Below are 14,284 nucleotides of genomic sequence, written 5' to 3'. Positions count from 1 at the left end.
AACTTTATTAAAAAAGCGAAACAAGTGAAAAAGGAAAAACGGATGACAAGAAGTTCGCCAAAAGATGTGAAAAATGAAAAAAAAAAATAAATAAAACAAAAAACAAAAACCAATATTACAAATCACACACTGCTTTCCAATTTCTATAAATTAAAACAGAGGAATTCCCTTAAAAGGGGATGATAGTATATAGAAACTCAAAAAGAAGACACAATAGATTCTATTCCATAAAGCTTCAATTTCCTCCTCTTTTCTTTTTTTGGTGTACTTCTTGTTTCCATCTTATGGCATTTAATATTTTTTATTAATAATTTATTCACTCTTTGTTTCCGATAAAAACAAACAAACAAAAATAAATCCTCGATATTATCGTAGAAAAATCCTTGCATTTCTTTCCAATCAAATCACCCAAAATACTACACAAATTATAGAAACCCAAAGCCAAGAAATCTCCGCAACTGAAGCAATCTATGCAATATAGCCATAGCCACTGGACAATGCAAAAATAGATGACTTATACTCTCTTCTTGCCTCCTATACATGATACATCACTGTGGAAGCAAAGGACAATTGATCATTAGTTTTGAGTTTCGTATGAGCCTTAGACCACAATAGCTTTAACTTCAAGAGGCACATTATCGCATTCCAAATGACCTTATGAGAGTGAACACAAGTTGTTTATATAATTGGGTGCAGTTGACCCTGAAAGAAATTTTGTCGGCTCAGTGAAAATTTTTCCTGTGCGGTTACGCGATGCCTCTGTTTTTATTTATTTATTTATTTTAATCTGGTTCCTAATTTCTTAATTTGATAAAATTCAATCGTCTTTTCAAATATTTGAAGACTGCATTTTTGCATGTGTTCACTTGGTGATTATGCAGAATGAGATACAGATACAGAACGAGGATAGTTACCGTTTTGAACATGTATGATCATACACATTTTATTAACCCTACTTGAGATAGGCTTTTGGCAGTGTTATTTTATGTTTAGGAAATGGTGCTTGCATGCCTTGATGATTTCTTCTTTTCTTTTTCTGAAGATTGCATAACGATTTTTATTTTTATTTTTTATTTTCTTAAAAAAAATCAGTCTTGTACAAAGAAAATACTTGATTTTGAAAGAAATCTTTGAACTGCTACTTGAAACTCTCTCTCGCTCTCTCTGACTTGTTCTTGTGCATGCCTGTGCCAACATGTGCATGATGGAATATAATATATTTTAGTATGCTTATGGTTTAACTCGATTAACAGATTTCTTTATAATATTGACCTGAATAAGTTTATTTTATTTTTTTTTATTATTACTATATTTTTTTTAAACCTTGATTTATGATGCTGTTAAAAGAATTTCTTATTTCTTATCTGTTGTCGGTAATTTGGCTTGCTTGTTGCACATGAATAGTTTCAAATTCAAAGGTGCAGTACTTCTATCGTTGTCTCAGTTGAGAATTCGACTTAAATTCCATTTTTAATTTTGAATTTCTTAGTTCTTTCTTGTTTCTATATTTCTATGTGGACACAGGCGAAATTTCATATAATACAAGGGCTTCTTGGTAAATTGCATGCAACTGTTACTAATAGTCAGAGAAGTGAAGATTTCCGGTCTCTTTTGTGGGAGCTAAATGAGGAGAGGCAGAAGGCATGATGTGCAATGAAAAACATGTTTAATAGATCTTTCAGAGCCACTTTCCTCACTGACACAGGTCAAGAATCTGCTTTTGCTTATAACATCCATCAATATGCTGATATGTATACCAGTAAGGCAGAGAATTTTCTGTTTTATCCACACGAGGCATGGCTTCATGTACCTTCTGATATAAAGATAATGCCGCATCACTTGAAGGTATGTTTTTCTTCTTTCCTTTTTCATATCTTTCGCTCTCCTCAGCCAATAGCTTAGCTCTTCATAAACCTGGCAAGAAGAAAAATCGAAAATTCTCTTTATATCAAAAGGTACCGAAAATTCCTATTAGCTGAGGAGAGTGAAAGATATGAAAAAGGAAAGAAGGAAAACATACCTTCAAGTGATGCGGCATTATCTTTATATCAAAAGGTACATGAAGCCATGCCTCGGGTGGATAAAACAGAAAATTCTCTGCCTTACTGGTATACACATCAGCATATTGATGGATGTTATAAGCAAAAGCAGATTCTTGACCTGTGTCAGTGAGGAAAGTGGCTCTGAAAGATCTATTAAACATGTTTTTCATTGCACATCATGCCTTCTGCCTCTCCTCATTTAGCTCCCACAAAAGAGACCGGAAATCTTCACTTCTCTGACTATTAGTAACAGTTGCATGCAATTTACCAAGAAGCTCTTGTATTATATGAAATTTTGCCTGTGTCCACATAGAAATATAGAAACAAGAAAGAACTAACAAATTCAAAATTAAAAATGGAATTTAAGTCGAATTCTCAACTGAGACAACGATAGAAGTACTGCACCTTTGAATTTGAAACTATTCATGTGCAACAAGCAAGCCAAATTACCGACAACAGATAAGAAATAAGAAATTCTTTTAACAACATCATAAATCAAGGTTTAAAAAAAATATAGTAATAATAAAAATAAAATAAACTTATTCAGGTCAATATTATAAAGAAGTCTGTTAATCGAGTTAAACCATAAGCATACTAAAATATATTGTATTCCATCATGCACATGTTGGCACAGGCATGCACAAGAACAAGTCAGAGAGAGCGAGAGAGAGTTTCAAGTAGCAGTTCAAAGATTTCTTTCAAAATCAAGTATTTTCTTTGTACAAGACTGATTTTTTTTAAGAAAATAAAAAATAAAAATAAAAATCGTTATGCAATCTTCAGAAAAAGAAAAGAAGAAATCATCAAGGCATGCAAGCACCATTTCCTAAACATAAAATAACACTGCCAAAAGCCTATCTCAAGTAGGGTTAATAAAATGTGTATGATCATACATGTTCAAAACGGTAACTATCCTCGTTCTGTATCTGTATCTCATTCTGCATAATCACCAAGTGAACACATGCAAAAACGCAGTCTTCAAATATTTGAAAAGACGATTGAATTTTATCAAATTAAGAAATTAGGAACCAGATTAAAATAAATAAATAAATAAAAACAGAGGCATTGCGTAACCGCACAGGAAAAATTTTCACTGAGCCGACAAAATTTCTTTCAGGGTCAACTGCACCCAATTATATAAACAACTTGTGTTCACTCTCATAAGGTCATTTGGGATGCGATAATGTGCCTCTTGAAGTTAAAGCTATTGTGGTCTAAGGCTCATACGAAACTCAAAACTAATGATCAATTGTCCTTTGCTTCCACAGTGATGTATCATGTATAGGAGGCAAGAAGAGAGTATAAGTCATCTATTTTTGTATTGTCTAGTGGCTATGGCTATATTGCATAGATTGTTTCAGTTGCGGAGATTTCTTGGCTTTGGGTTTGTAACGCCCTCAAAATAAACCCATAATATCATACATTCAAGATATAGGAAAGAGATATTATATTACAATCATCAGAGTATTCTTACAACATGCATTACATATTGACAATAAAAGTAATCGCCCTATGGGCTTACAACTTCCCAAGACAACGCTTGGTTGCAAAAAGAGAGTGCAAACTCTATACAAAGAAAGCCCTTGGCTTGATATACATGTAATACAACAAAACAACAAAAGGTGGTCTAATAGCCTCAAGCCTTCCAAGCTATGTCCATGGAGGTGGCATAACACCTGTACTTGAAAATGATGTCCCATATAGGGTGAGCCAACGCCCAGTAGAGATATGCTAAACATAGTATGAACAGTAACTAAAACGTTAGCAATTGATAAACGTTTAACTCTTACACAACAACTTATAACACATTACAATCCCATGACTAATATGACCATGTTCTATTCCAATTTCCATTTCTTATCAAATTCTCAATTCATAACTATGACTCATAACTTGGCCAATCAATTTAAACGAGATCACATCTCATATCAACCGTATTTCTATTTCAGGCGAGATAATAACTCATTTTAAACATTTCATACCTCATAATAGATACACATTTTAGTACTGTATCAAACTCAAACAAAACACTTCCATACTTCACAAATGATACACATTTTAGTGTTGTATCAATAACAAACAAAAACACTTCTATACTTCACAAATGATACACATTTTGTTGCTGTATCAATATCAAACAAAAATCCGGTTTAGAGGTCCATCCCCCATCTTCCAATAAACCGTGGAGTACATCCCCTATCTCCTCCCACACAAAACAATGTATATAAGCGATTATCATGTACAAATTCGATCAATCAATACAAATTTTTGATGTATTATACCAACCGCCCTATTCAATAGCATACTCAACTGATTAGTTTTAGTTTGCTTAATCCCCATGCATTGTCTACAACCCTCAAGACTATCCTCTACCGATAGCCTAAAACAGTTATTTCTAAACAGAGGATAAATGCATCAAATGAATAAAATATCAACATTTTGTCTAGGTGAGCGATAAATTAATCCAACTACACCCTTTTAATCCCATACCTTTCTAATTTGAATATTTCGTATTCAATTTCTCATTTCCCTAAATTAATTATACAAATTAATTTATCATAACAATTAGGGCTTTTCCCCATATTCTCAACATCAACCCTAAGGCTCCAATATTACTAACAACCTCAACAATCTCTATTTTAGACCCGAAACACGTATGGATGATTCAAATAAACAAAACCCCTCTTTTCAAAATAGCACATTTCAAAACCCTAACTTCCCAAATCAAACCATTTAAACAAAAGCCCAACATCTAGGTTAAAGCTCATAAAGATGAGTAGGAATCCCTACCTCGAAGTGAAGAACTCAAACGGAGATGATGACCAAAGACCAACGTGCTCCAAATCCCAAGTTTCTCAGATTAAAACGAAACCCTCAACCCACTCTATCTTTTTAATAAAGGACTAAGGTTAGATACTCACCCTAGGTAGATCAATTCTTAAAGAGAAGATAAGTTTAGAGAGAGAGAGTTGGCTCTAGGGTTTCAAAAGAAAAGATGATGAAAAAAAATCATGTTTAACCTGCTGCTGCCTACTGATATATAACAGGCCATTAGGACCTTACAGTTACACCAAAAATAATTACCATTAAACAAGAAAATGGTTACACCAAAATAATGACCATTAACTAAGAAAATGGTTACACCAAAATAATGACCATTAACCAAGTTCATGAATTCTATTTAACCTCCATTTACCAAAGTAATGAAACCCCATAAATAAATATAAGATATTAAGGATTGGTCGCTCTAATGGACCACTAATAAGGATAGTAACTGAACCACTAATAAGGATATTAAATGAACCACTAATAAGGATATTAAATGAACCATTATGAAAATTTAATGGACACTAACCCTTGGTTTCCAAACGCAACCAACCTATTTTAAACCTACCCAACGCAACCCAAGACTCATATACAAAGAGTAAAGGATGGAAACGGGAAAAAGACAACAATACATCCACGGAACCGAGTCTGAAATACAATTAAACAATGATAGGAAAACCGGGATCGCTATAGGGTTTCTATAATTTGTGTAGCATTTTGGGTGATTTGACTGGAAAGAAATGCAGGGATTTTTTTACGATAATATTGAGGATTTATTTTTGTTTGTTTGTTTTTATCGGAAACAAAGAGTGAATAAATTATTAATAAAAAATATCAAATGCCATAAGATGGAAACAAGAAGTCCACCAAAAAAAGAAAAGAGGAGGAAATTGAAGCTTTATGGAATAGAATCTATTGCGTCGTCTTTTTGAGTTTCTATATACTATCATCCCCTTTTAAGGGAATTCCTCTGTTTTAATTTATAGAAATTGGAAAGCAGCGTGTGATTTGTAATATTGGTTTTTGTTTTTTGTTTTATTTATTAATTTTTTTTCATTTTTCACATCTTTTGGCGAACTTCTTGTCATCTGTTTTTCCTTTTTCACTTGTTTCTCTTTTTAAATAAAGTTTATTTTTGTTGTAGATTGAAAAAAGAAGAAGAAGAAGAAGAAGAAGAAGAAGAAGCAGCAGCTATGCTATGAGTTGTGGAGCACCGTTTTCATCTAAGATAAAAGAAGAGATTTTTAAGATAAGTTGGAGCTGGATGATTTTCTTATGATATATCTGAACATCGTGAATCATGATTGCAAATTATCCATTTTCAATCCTGAGATTCGTTCAAAGGTTTGTTCAATTCTCTTAGCTCGGGCTCCTATCAAGCTTGGCTTTGCGCATCATAGCAGGGAAGGATGTTGCTCACTACTAGTGCACCTCACCTAAGGTTCACATCGCTAGGTCAATTCATGCTTCAACGCATTCTTGCCTCAACGCATTCTTGCCTCATGTTTTCGACAGTGTTGTGCCAGACATTATTTTCCATTAGTAACTCTTCTGAAAACAAAAAAGAAAAAAATAGCATTTTTCTCTTTCAACTTCTATTGAACTAACTTTATGTTCTAATCATGAATATCAATTTTTTAGTGGGCAAAGTACATACATACATACATATATATATATATATATATATATATATAAATTTTTAATAAATAAACAAACTTTATTAGAAAAGCATCAAGATGATGCAAAGAATACAAAAATTACATATGTATAATAATAATAATAATAATAATAATAATAATAATAATAATAATAATAAGATGAAAAAACCATCAAAAGATAAAATAAAAAAGATAAATAGGGATAATAATAAATAATTTTAAAAAGATGAAAAGAAAAGATGTTCAAGATTAGATTCAGTAATTAGATAAATAGGAATATCTTGTTTACTAGAAGAAGACATAATCAAAGAATCAAGTTTCGAGATCACCTCTTCTCAAAATCAATATTCAACATTACAAACCGTCAAAAGTTTCCAAGTACACGAACAAAAGTGATTAATTGGTTTTTTTGGAAAGTACTGGCAAGAAATGAAAAAGCCACTTGTAATTAATGGAATTGAAGACATACTTCTAACTCATGGATGATGGCAGCAGTACGCCACCCAGCTTTTGAAGGCCCTTGCAAGTCACTATATAGATGATCCCCAAAGTATATTACCTATATTATGGTTTAGGAGGAAAATAAATATAAACAATTATAAGAAAACACATAACTAAGTTTAATTTAGAGGTACATTTGCAAAAGTGACTGAAATCTTTCAATTATTATCTTGTCCAACAAGCATGTCAAAAATGAATTACCTCTGGACCATTCCGCTTTGTAATTTGGAGGAAGAACTTAAGGCATCCGTGGTAGTATACTCTATTTGGAAGAAATGAATCCACCTTTGAGAAAGCTAAGGTATCCTTCTCTTCATCATAACAGCTACACAAAGTCCCAAAACAAACAATGGAAAAGATAACCAAAAGAATTCATCAGTATAGCATAAATAATTTCTCTATGGAGTTCAGAAAATAAAGACAAGAAGGATACGAAAGACAGAATTAAACAAAGTAGAAGAACGCAACGAATGCAAAACAAAATTCCAATCAGGTTCAATATATATATATATATATAGAGAGAGAGAGAGAGAACAAAATCCCATCCTAGGGGGTAACCCCTAGGGTTACACAGAGCACTAAGCTCAACTAATGTCTATATTCTTCAATTTAAAACTAAGTACAATTAAGCTTACATCACCTATTTATAGATTGCGGTCACTAACAACCCAAGCTAATGGAATACTTAGAAGAAAACTTATGACACTTGAGCATAAGACTCAATTTCATATTTAAAGATATTTGTTTTACTACATCAGGAAAAAACATTGCAATCAGGTTCAAAATCGAGAGACATAGAACAAAACCCCCAATCTAAGGGTAAACCCTAGAGTTAGAGAGAACCAGAGCACTTAACTCAATTAATGTCTATATTCTTTAATTTAAAACTATGAGTTAACAAAATTGCAATTAGGTTTAAAATCAAGAGTGAACAAAACCCCCGACCTATGGGTAACCCCCCTATGGTTAGAGAACCAGAGCACTTAACTCAATTGACTACATCAGGCAACAAAATTGCAATCAGGTTCAAAATCAAGGGACATAGAACAAAACCCCCAATCTAAGGGTAAGCCCTAGAGTTAGAGAGAGAACCAGAGCACTTAACTCAATTGATGTCTATATTCTTTAATTTAAAACTATGAGTGAACAAAATTGCAATTAGGTTTAAAATCAAGAGTGAACAAAACCTCCAACCTAGGGGTAACCCCCCTATGGTTAGAGAGAGAACTAGAGCAACTTAGCTCAATTAATGTCTATATTCCTCAATTTAAAACTAAGTACAATTAAGCTTACATCACCTATTTATAGACTAAGACCAATAATAGCCTAAGCTAATGGAATACCTAGTAGAAAGTTTATGACACTTAAGCATAGGACTTAATTTGACATTTAAGATATTTGTTTTATTACATCAGCAACAGTATGAAAAAAAATAGCTTGAAACTCGAACCAATTTGTTTTCATTATTGGGAGAACAGTTCGTGCGGTACACAAGTAAGGTTCAAGGAGAAAAGGTAAGAAAAGTAAGGCGAGGCCTATAGTTTCTACATCAACTATTCCTGTGCAAGACTCGCTGCTGCTTCTTTTTCTTTTTCCTTTTTGGGGTGCAGGTGGGTGGGTGGGCGGGTGGGTGGGTGGGCAGGTTGGGGGAGGACTAGTTTATTACACAAACTTCTTTGGATGTCTGACACACAACACTCGGGAAAAGGGTAAGGACTACTAAGAAGCACAAACATTTACGTAAAGGAGCTGTGTCCCTTCAGAACATTTCAGAACATGAAACTTCTTGGGCATTGCTAGCCACATCTGCTACTGCTTGGACATGTTCAAAAACTTTACTGAAACTTCTCAGATGCTTAGCCGACAGTTAATAGGAGCATTTGCCTGACACTCTTAAAAATGGGATGAACTTATGCCTAAGTGTACAACCTTTTTACAAAGAAATAAGAGAGAGTTAACATTGTACATAGAGCAAGTATAATTCAAGCATCTAGCAAGCACTTTCAGATATATGCAAAGATTTTAATTGTAATGAACATATGCATATAATATATATATATATATATATATATGAAGAAAAGAGTTGGAAAATAATTAGTAATATATCATATGTATCTTCTAGTTCAATATGTATGAAAAATATATTTACATACTGCTGTATCCAAGTTCTACTTAAAAAATTTACCATGCTGGGTTTTCACATCGTGTTGTTTTAATGTTTAGCCTTTGTGTTAGTACTACATGGAATGTGTGTCCAGCATATTTCATTGGACACACACCTAGCAAACATGTCTAGAAATTCAAGCTTACTATATAGTTGTACATACAAACAAAACTCTTTTACTATGTTACTTTTGTTAGATAGTTGTCACAAATAGAGTGAATTACCTATGTTTGATGCTTAATGTTACGTAACGGTACCATTTTATTTACAGCACAAACAAAAACAAAGAAAAATATGAACATTTTGTCGTGTCCTTCCTTGTATATTTTGGACTTGGCAATGAATCAACCTGACACTTGGACATGTATCCACATTTGATGTACATTCCTAAGACCAAGTAATGGGCAGTCACAATGCACAAGGCTCCCGCTACTACGGGGTTTGGGGAGCATCAAATGCATGCAGCCTTACTCCTAGGTGCAGAGAGGCGTTTTCTGTGGTTTGAACCTGTGAAACCCAGGTTGCAATGGTGCAAGCCCAGGCCCACTCTCACCTAAGTCCAAGTAATATAACTAAATTAAAGAGAATAGCACCTCAAAGAACCTCAGCTGTCAAAACCAATTTCAAGATTCATAGCTGCTATCCAACCTCAAATGCGGCTTCTATGACCATTAAAAACCCTTGAAAAGGGACAAAGCCCATGCAGAGGCAAGAAGTACACAAAACAAAAACACAAAATTGCAATGTTAAAACTATAAGGTCATGTTTGTTTGGGTGGACATGAGCTTGGGATTGGACTAATAGTCCAATAAAATTATTAATCCGATGTTTGGTTAAACAATTGAAGTACGGATTAATTATTTTAAACTTGACTATTAGTTAAGATAGGATACATAATCCAACGGATTCGTAGTCCTAAGACTATGAGTCTTGGGAATGCTAATCCAGTCCGCCCAAACAAACATGGCCTAAGAGAATTCATCAAAATGAGCCCACAAATTACAGAAGCAAAATTACATCACACAATCAGTCCTTTAAAAGGCTCAATCAAAAAACAAAGATTGGAAATATTTTAAGGGAAACTGTCAAAGTAGGAAGCACAAGAAAGCAATATTCCATTTTTTAATGTAAAAATGTGACAAAACAGCTGGAGAGCTTAGAGTTGAAGAAAATACCGGAATAGATTCTCGGATGTGTAAAATTCTGGTTTATTCGCTTTAGCAATCACAACATCAAAAAGCTCTCTCCAGGAGCCTCTTTCGCCCAAAGAATCCTAATTCAAATGTAAAAAGACAACTAAAAAACTTAATTTCAGTGTTTCCATATAGATCAGCAATAGAAATTCAAAAAAAGTAAGAAAAGATCAACCCAAAACAAAAAAACAAAAAAAAAAGGAAACAAAATACTCGATACACAAATGTGGGAGAAAAAAGAAAAAGAAAAACAAATGGGTACATAATGCTAAATTGGTAAAGGATAAATTACAGTTTGCACCATTGTATTTTACCTTAAATTCCACTTTAATTCATGTACTTCCAATTTTGATGGTCGCAACCCTGTAATTTTGGTCAAATTTCAATGTCAACCCTCTATCAACTTCCATTTAGAAGAGGAACAGCTAACAAGCATGGACATGGACACATGACATGAAATTACACACATACAACACGGACACATTGATAGGACGATTTTTTTTTTTAAAAATGCAGGACACGATATGTGAGGAGCACACAAATTATATAATTTTATATATTTTAGATATGTCATAGATATTATCATTACAAATAGAATTTAAAAACTGCAACACAACACTATTATCTAAAGTTTAAAGCTGTTCTTTTATCATTGTATCCTTTTAGTTATTTTGTTCAAAATTGTAATGTGTTTCATATACGTTTAAGCAATGGTCATGCCTGTCCCCAAGGGTCCCAAGTGTGCCCGAAAGCCTGTGTTAAAAAACAATTTAAAATAATATCTAAACATTTGGACATGTGTCATGAAATGTTCGATGAGTATCGGTGTCCGACACTTGTCCAACACAGACACACCACCTTCTTAGAAGTATCGATGCTTCTTAGATGAACTGAAACTGACCATGGGTCTATCGCATGACTTAAAAATTAGTTGATCTGTCATATCAAATCTTAGGGATTAAAGTGAGTCTTCAGTGAAATATGGTGGGATAAAGATTTAATGTGCTACCAAATTAAGTCATGTAACAACCACATGTTTAATTTAATTCCATTCAAATTGAACAGGAATCATTGACGAAGGGTTGACATTGCAACTTGAGAGAAAATGTAGAGTTTTGACTGTCACAAAGGATCTGACTTCCATTGGAAATGGGAGAATAACATGACATATAAACATTTCGTGGTTTACATTAAAATTGTCCCAGAGAGACTGATTGACAACGACAGAAAATTAACACACACCTAACGTAGAAGACACAAATACATATAATATATATTTATTAAACAATCAAGAAAAGTTATGCAATTTTAAATACCTAGATGTAACAATCTTCACGAATGTTAAGGAGGGGGTAATTCAAATCGTAAAATGCAACTGATGCACATGATAAACAATAATTTTTTTTTCGAGCCCGCGTGCACAAACAAAGAACAGTATCAGATTCTAATACGCATGTCCAGTTTCTTTTATTTTCTATTAGATAAGCGTTCTGGTGATCAACTAGATACTAAAGTGGTTTAGAGTTAGGAACAACAATCTTGAGAACACTGCCATCTGAAGGCCACGCACGGCGTCAGTATCACGTGGTCCAGACTTACAGAGGCTAATAAATGTGTGAACTAGTTTTACAAGGTTTGGGATAACTTGTCCAGAAGCGAACATGGAGGATCCCTCTCTAGGGTTGAGAACTCTGCTATACAATGTACTGTTAGGATCAACAAATCCTAGAGTTATCCCTACTTAGGGCTTCGGCCATACAAGTTGCCCCCCAAAAAATTGGTTACGGCAAAGTGTATATACTTCTTACTCATTAATGTAGTTAATGTTTTTTTACATTTAACTAAACCAACAATGATAGAGAGTTCTAGTGAAGTGGCAAGAGAAGAAAAATAAAAAACATAGGCACGCACATCACATCACATCACATCACATATGCGCCCCACTCCTTGCCACATTACTGGAGCTCTCTTTAGAGCTCTTATATGCACGTGTCTTACCCAATACAGTTTTCTGTATATGGTTTGCAATTTGCATGTAATATAACACGGGTCAACACTAGGCAAATCAGAAAAGTATAATGCTGACAAAATTAGGAAAGTTTATACATAATTAAACGACAAGCAATAATCACCATGACAAAAGTTCAGTTTCAAAAACAGTAACCACAAAGTCCAAATTGAAACTACAAAAAATCTCCGGGAGTTCCAGCAATATGTAGAAGGATGCAAATACAAAAGGAATATAAAAATAAAGGTGATCAGGGGATATCTTTTCTGAGTGTCACCTCTAACATAAAACGCATCCCTCCATCCACAAAATAATACGGAGAGTTGGTCAACAAGAAAAGTTTCTTCCCATTTTCCTTTAGCATCCTGAGAAAGCGTTGCAGCTGACTCTCCAAGGTTTAACCATACAATAACAATTTTTCAAGTGTCGAGTATAATAGATTAAAATTAACCAAATATACTAGTATAGCCGTTGTCCCATTTTACAATGAGCCATCACTAACCTGAGAATGAGTTAAGAACAGGAGACCTCGAACAATAAAAGCAAATTATACAAATATTAGAATAGAGTTCATCGTCGCGCACATCTTTAACTGGGTATCTTTGCGGATCAGATAGAATTCCTCTATGAGCCAAGCCACTTCCGTGAACATGCTGAATTGCACGATTTACATCTTGATAGACATAGGGTGCATCAAACTCGAGCTTTGCGTCAACAAAATGTTGCACAATATCAGCAATAAGGCAGGCCTACGAAATCAGAAACAAAAAGCATATTCAGGGCAAGAAGAGAAAAATTACCAAGCGCAATTAACAAGAAAATAAGTAAAAATTACAGAGATAGTTCTGTTGACCTAGAAATCAAGATTCCTGGCAAACGATAAGCATAAATGCAACGGAATCCATGCTGTATACATAAATATGCACTGTAAACAAAAGACTAAAGAACAGAAACAGTGCTTAAAATAAAAGACATCGGATTACTTTTTTGCTTTTCTTTTTCATGTATATTAGGGAATGGAACAATCATGTAATTTGGCTCGATCTTAAACGAGTTTTAAAAGAGCCAAGCTTGAGTTGTTCGTGAACAACTCAGTTCTTTTGCATTGAGCACACAAATCTTCCAGAGAATATATATGTATAAACTATATTTAATGGAATATGTCATTCCACCATATGTAAAGGTTTTGTGTTCAAACTGTATAATTGAGTGTTACATTTCCATTTCTATAAAATCTATCATTAATGGCACAAAAAAACTAAGAATGCAACCTAAGTTGAATTGATCAATATTGATACCAATAACAATGAAAATAGTAAAGACTCAAATAATTGATAAAATTGATAAAAATTAAAAAAACAAAGATTTTTTCTATCTTGCAGTTCATCAAAATCAGGAAATCCATTCATCCAATAGGGGGGGGGGGGGGAGAAGCTTTTTTGATTGGATGGGAATGATCACACTTGATATTTTAAATTAAAGTCAATAATATATGGTTTTGGACATAAGAGGATAAATTTTAATTGAACTCATGATTCTAGTATTAAACAGGTAGAATAAATTTTCTTATATGGCCTATAAAAAAATACATAAATTTTCTTATATTCATGAATACTGACTCAGATCATACATTTCAATTGAAGCCAGCACCAAACTTATATCTAAAGTTAGTCAATCAAAAGAAAGGAGCCACAAAAGTTTTTTTCATGTGAACACAAGAAGATTTCTACATTAGAAGGCACACGACTCAACGTTTACAATTTTTTTTCATTCTTTAATTGTCCAGTACATGCATCCACATAATGCCATGTATGATGATGTCATTTATCCTACATCAAAAAGGGCAGTCCCAGTGCACAAGGTTCCCGCCACTGTGGATCTAGAGAGGGTTA

At 33.6% G+C, this 14,284-nt stretch overlaps 2 long non-coding RNA genes across 3 annotated transcripts; both read right to left on the bottom strand.

The window, feature by feature from the left end:
• Positions 1–2,000: 2,000 nt before the first annotated feature.
• Positions 2,001–9,938, bottom strand: LOC145806105 (uncharacterized). Of its 2 annotated transcripts, none has more exons than XR_014348732.1 (4): positions 9,785–9,938; positions 7,229–7,352; positions 6,996–7,085; positions 2,001–2,341 (listed from the first exon to the last, which is right to left on the bottom strand). It is a non-coding gene; the product is annotated as an uncharacterized LOC145806105 (long non-coding RNA). The 2 variants fall into 2 exon arrangements; XR_014348733.1 differs by having other exon boundaries at positions 6,996–7,056.
• Positions 9,939–10,159: 221 nt separating this feature from the next.
• On the bottom strand, positions 10,160–13,278 carry LOC114294236 (uncharacterized). The gene is made up of 3 exons (XR_014348734.1): positions 12,670–13,278; positions 10,699–10,747; positions 10,160–10,487 (listed from the first exon to the last, which is right to left on the bottom strand). It is a non-coding gene; the product is annotated as an uncharacterized LOC114294236 (long non-coding RNA).
• Positions 13,279–14,284: the final 1,006 nt, after the last annotated feature.

Source organism: Camellia sinensis, chromosome 13 (assembly GCF_055761805.1).
Source record: "Camellia sinensis isolate YWXY chromosome 13, ASM5576180v1, whole genome shotgun sequence".
Classification (NCBI taxonomy): Eukaryota; Viridiplantae; Streptophyta; class Magnoliopsida; order Ericales; family Theaceae; genus Camellia; species Camellia sinensis.
The sequence above is the reverse complement of the archived record's forward strand: the minus strand, read 5'-3'. Positions and strand labels throughout refer to the sequence as shown.